The sequence below is a fragment of the Belonocnema kinseyi genome, chromosome 9 (genome assembly GCF_010883055.1).
Source record: "Belonocnema kinseyi isolate 2016_QV_RU_SX_M_011 chromosome 9, B_treatae_v1, whole genome shotgun sequence".
NCBI lineage: Eukaryota > Metazoa > Arthropoda > Insecta > Hymenoptera > Cynipidae > Belonocnema > Belonocnema kinseyi.
In genome coordinates, this window is record NC_046665.1 from 79,178,966 (window position 1) to 79,184,698 (window position 5,733).

Here is a 5,733-nt window from a genome sequence, read left to right on the forward strand (position 1 = left end):
CCATATATCTAGTCGGGAGTGGTGCTGACTGAAAACAGATGATTTGGAGCGATTCGCGCGCCATCTGTTGGTGATTCTAAGGACTTATTGAACTACCCTCGTGTGTATATATATATATATATTTTGTATTTTAACAAAAATGTAAAAAAAAACATAAAGAATCTATCAAAGCGACTAAAATAGCATTTATTTGGACGAATTTTAAGATTTTATTTTAAAAAATTGTTGTCAGTTTAGTATTAATATTGAAACTAGTTTTAGGAAGGGGAACGAGTTTGATTTCTGATTCTCAAGTAAAAAAAACGTTTTTAAAAATAAAATCTTGACGTACGTCAAACCAAGGTAAACTGAACATTACTGGGACAGTTAGGAAAAGCTAACACACATAAACACAATTTTAAAATGGGGAATTGGAATCTTTCGTAAAAAAACTGTTATAATAAGTGGCTAATACATTATTTGATCGATTAGCAAAAAAAATACATTAGTGCTTTTTTAGTATATTTATATAAATGTATATTTTTAAAGCTAGCCAGATCGCCCATTAGTGGGACACGAATTTTGGGGCATATCCTTAAGTGGGACACTAAATAAGCCAATACTGGGACAAGTAAAATTGATTGAAACCTCTAATTTTAACAACAAATTTTGCTAACTGCTTAGGTAAGTAATTTAATAATAACTCATAAATTAAATTTTTTAATAAAATTATTAAGTTATTTTTCGGTTACAAATTTTATTATTTGGGTGAAAATTTTATTGACTGAAAAATCTGTGTTGATTAATATTTCAACTATTTTGTTGAAAGTTCGCCTTTTTGGTTCGAAAATTCGTCATTTTAATTATAAATTACATTTTTCTTTGAGAAAAATGCAACTGTTCGTTAAAAATAATATTATTTATGTAACAAATTCATAAATTTGGTTAAAATATTTTTCTTTTTTGAATAAAAAAGCTTATTTGGTTAAAAAATCATGTCATGTTTAAATTTTTAATTAAAACATTTTTCGTTTGAAATATCAAATATTATATTTTTTGATAAGAATTAATCTTTTTTATTCGAAAATTAGTCTTTTTTATTTAAAAATTCAAGAATTTGTTAGAAAATTGAAGTATTAGGTTAACCAAAAAAATTTAGTTCTGCTGAAAAAGATATAATAGTTGATATTTCAACCAAAAAAGATTTTAGTTATGTATTGAAGCCAGACGAATTAATTTTTAAAAAAGCGAATTTCTAATCAAACTGCTGAAGCGTCAGCCTAAACAGATAATTTTCAACCACAGTTGAATTTTTTCTCAAGAAAAATTAAAATTAAAAAGATACGTTTTCAAACCAAAAAGACGAAATTTCAAGAAAATAGTTCAAATTTTAACCAAAAAACATTTTTCAGTCAAGAAATAAAAAAAAATGTTAACCCAACTGTTGAATTTTCAAGTCAAAAAGATGAGTTTTCTTCAAAATAGTTATATTTTTAATTTGACAATATAAATTTTCAACAGAAAAGTTAATTTACTTAATTTATTTTAAAAAGTGAATCAATGATATTAATCTTATTAATATTTCATATAAATCTATAATATTGAATTTTAATGCAAACTTACTAATTTTGGTTGAAAAATTAAATTTATTAGATACTAAATTACATACTTAAGCAGTTGGGGAACTTTGAGGTTATAATTGGAGGTTTCAGTAAACTACTTTGAACAACTTTTTCAGGATAAATAAACAATTAAACGGCAAGGTTGTGTCTTATAAACAATATTTTTAATATATGACGAAAATAATACTGTGACATTCAATTGAAAACACGGCGAAAGTGACCGTCTCAGTTATGGAAACGCAATTTCGCAACTCACGTTCAAGTCTTCGAAACTGAGACAGTCAGCGACAGCTCGTCCCGGTTTAGGCAACTTCGCCAGAAATTTGTTCAAATGCGGGACATTAAAACATTAATAATTTATCGAATAAAATCGCTAATAAAGTTATGAATTTTACTCTTAAAATGCAAAAATATTACTTTTTCTTTTAGCGTAGAAAATTTTAATAATACAATGCTGTAAAAGTTATACGCAAAGTTTTGAAATTTAAAAAAATGGCGAATTTTTCAGCAGTTCATTCACATATTTTGAGGTATATTTTTGATTATTTTTTACTAGATATATAACTTTTCAGGACAAAAATAAATAGTGATAACAAATTTAAAAGAACTTCAAAAATAAAAGAAATTCTTTACTTTTATCATTTATGTTGGGATATAAAAGATACTCAACGGCATTTAGGTATTATTGTCCCAGTATTGGACATACTTTTTACGTTGTCACAGTAATGGTCGGTTTAATTTAATTTCTATTTTATTCGCTTTAATAGGTTTTATTATACTTTTTAGAATTTTTTTGTTAAAATATGTAAGCTATACATCTGGATAGGGTATAGTGTAATAGATTTCAGGAAGCTGAACAATTTTGAACGATGAACTGCTATTCATATTTTGCGTTGCTTTCGAGAAAAATTAGATTTTTAATGGTTAAAAATGAAAAAATCTTCCTTCTTAAAAATGCGTAGAACGATTTTTTTTCTTGGCTCAACGTAATCGTTAAACTTCGTCGAGGCTAGCCGTGATATTATTACAATTCATAATATGCATTGGCATTGAAATTCTATTGTCCTATTTTTATAATGGAAAAAGTCCACAGCCTGTAAAACAAAGAATCGTTATTAAATGTTTTATTGCAACTTGTGTCGTTTTTCCATAAATTTAATTTGTTTATTTTAAATGTTATTTTTTACTATTTAAACCAAAAATACGCATCTTAGCGTAAAGTAAATTCTTAGAAAATGTATAGATACGGTTAGAATCGATTTGAAAGTTCAATGGCTTAATTTTTTCGATTCAGAGAGCAGTTTTATGTAAAATTACTACATATGTTTGTCGAAAACTATAACAAAGAATAAGGCCACCTTCAAATTTGCGTATAAATTTAGTAAATTTGACTAAACTTGAAATAGCCGACACTTCTCATTTTCAAGTTCAGCAATCAATCAAGAGGCATTATTTTGCCTGTACAGAAATATTTAGATGGCTAAAAAAGCTTTGATGGACAGCCTTTTCATGAATTTTACCATTTTTACATCAAATAAGTTGATATAGTCCAAACTTGATATGCGAATAATATATATGCAAATTCATACCTACAACCTTGTTCAAAAAAAGCCTCAGATACTTTTCTGTGCATTTTAATGTCTGAGGTACAGTGCACTTGTTAAATTACAACTGTTCGCACGCTTTCCGTGATGCATTTGGAAAAATATTGCTTTTATATCCAAATCTTATACTATATTCAACTATATCTTAAAGAAGTATGCATTTCAGAGAAAAATTTTGTACACAAAAAATGTAGATCTCAATAAGTTACACTTTTGTTCTGCAAAACAGTTTTTCGTGTAGTCAATAGTTTAAGAGGGACAGATTACATTGAAAAAAAGTTTTTTGTTATCAATATACAGGGTCATCAAAAGTGACCTTGAAGCTGACCTTGGCGTTGACCTTCAAGGTTATTTCAAGATCAACTTTTATTTTTCATATGGAAACCCCTATTTTTGATCTCTATTTTTAAAACATTTTTTGACACAAACCCCTATTATTGCTGATCAGCGCTCTAGACCTTGTTTGATTTTACACGACTCTGGAATTACCTCGAAGGTCATCGAGTCACATGACCTTGATGCATATCTGAACATTAAATTTTGCATTCTTTCGATTGGTGATGTCTAAAATAGGGGTTTCCATTTGAAAAATAAAAGTTGACCTTGGAATAACCTTGAACGTTTACGCCAAGGTCAGCTTCAAGGTCGCCATTCATTTACTGGTCCAAAGCCCTGAAACTTTGGTCTGAAAACTTTCTCTCGAAAACGCATATTTTCGCTGATCAGCCCTCTAGACCTTGTTTGAGTTTACACGACCCTGGAATGACCCCGAAGGTCATCGGGTCACATGACCTTGATGCATATCTGAACGTAAAATTTTGCTTCCTTTCAATTAGCGGTGTCAAAAACAGGGGTTTCCATTTGAAAATTGAAGTTGACCTTGAAATAATCTTGAAGATCAACGCCAAGGTCAGCTTCTCGGATCAGATCAGGTAAGATTAAGCAGGTCAGATCCTCGTCCGATACTTTTTGATGACCCTGTATATGTAAGGAAAGTGTGTGTATGTATGTCTAGGTTGCGGTGGGTGGTAAAAGTATAATAATGGGTACCTCTATCCTTTTCTAAAACATTGTACGGCTCATATAAACTCAAGATTGTGTGGAATGACGTTAAGTGTGTTTTTGAGTGAGAATGTTGAGAATATTTCTACAATATTGCAGATTTTTCCAGAATGTTCTAGATACTTCTAGGATATTTTTAAATTTTGGAAATGAACTACGAAAATATGTAACTGTAATTACTCCACAATGTTCTAAACTTTTCTAAAAGTTTCAAGAATGTTCGGAGAAGTTCTGCAATATAGCCAAATACTTAACCTTCCGCCGTCCATTTGGCGCACACGTGACCAAGGCGATTTTTCGAGGTCGAATTTTATCGAGAAGAAACAATTTGACGCGTCATTCTTTCTCCCCCCAAAAAGTTGCCTCATATGAGGTCAGAATGGTCTAAGCTGCATAATTGTCGCGCTTTTCAGGTCTATCAAGCTAGCACCGCCACAAACGAAATTCCCAAATTTCTTTGGGTGAGAATTTTGGGCTTTTTTTGAGCATCTTTTGGGCTGCATTGCCGATTTTTGGGCTCCGCTACTTTTTGTGAAAATTCAAATTTTGAGTGGAGTTGCGGACTTGAATCAAGCCAGCACCTCCACTATATAAAAATTGAAAGAAAAAAAAATCAAACACGTCAGAATTTTGGGCTTTTTTTGGGCTCTTAAACGCACCAACAACCAATTTCCAAAAACCACCCCTACAAAATATAAAACCACCCACTAAGCAAAAAATCAAATTCAGAAAAAACAAAGAACACCAGAATTTTAGGCTTATTTTGGGCTCTATAATGCATAAAAAAAAACAAAAAACTACCCCCATTTTCAAAAAACCACCCCCTTGCAAAAAATAAAATTTGCAAAAATCCAAAATTCACTAGATTTTTGGCACATTTTATAGTCTCAAATGCACTTAACATTATATTATAAAAAACACCCCTGTGCAGAAAAACGTCAACCTAATGATAAAAACTTAAACCTTGATGTTGGCATTTTTGAACAGCCCAAAAATCAGAGACTCCATTTGAACCGTAAAATTCGAAAAATATCAGAGACTATAGTAACACTCTAATATTCCGAAAAAGATTGGTTTGCACAAAATTATGTTTGATTGTTAAAAAGGGACTGTTCTTTAACGTCAAGTGTTGGGGACCAAAAATCGGAGTAGGTATTTTTAAGAAGCCCAATAATCATAAACTCTACTGACACTGGAAAATTATCAAAAATATTAATTTTTGACAAAGTCATATATACATGGTAGAGAAGGGTTGATTTTATACGTTAAGGGTTGAAGCCCAAAAATCGGAGTGGATATATTCGAGGAGCCCAAAAATCAGAGACTACTTTAAAACTAGAAAATTTTCAAAAATATTATTTTTCGACAAAGTCATATATACGTGGTAGAGAAGGGTTGATTTTATACGTTAAGGGTTGAAGCCCAAAAATCGGAGTGGATATTTTGGAGGAGCCCAAAAATCAGAG

General features: G+C 30.4%; 1 protein-coding gene across 1 annotated transcript in view; it reads left to right on the top strand.

The window, feature by feature from the left end:
• LOC117179911 (PITH domain-containing protein GA19395) overlaps positions 1-5,733 on the top strand; it is an 11,845-nt gene that overhangs the window by 3,026 nt on the left and 3,086 nt on the right. The gene's annotated exons all lie outside the window — the stretch shown is intronic.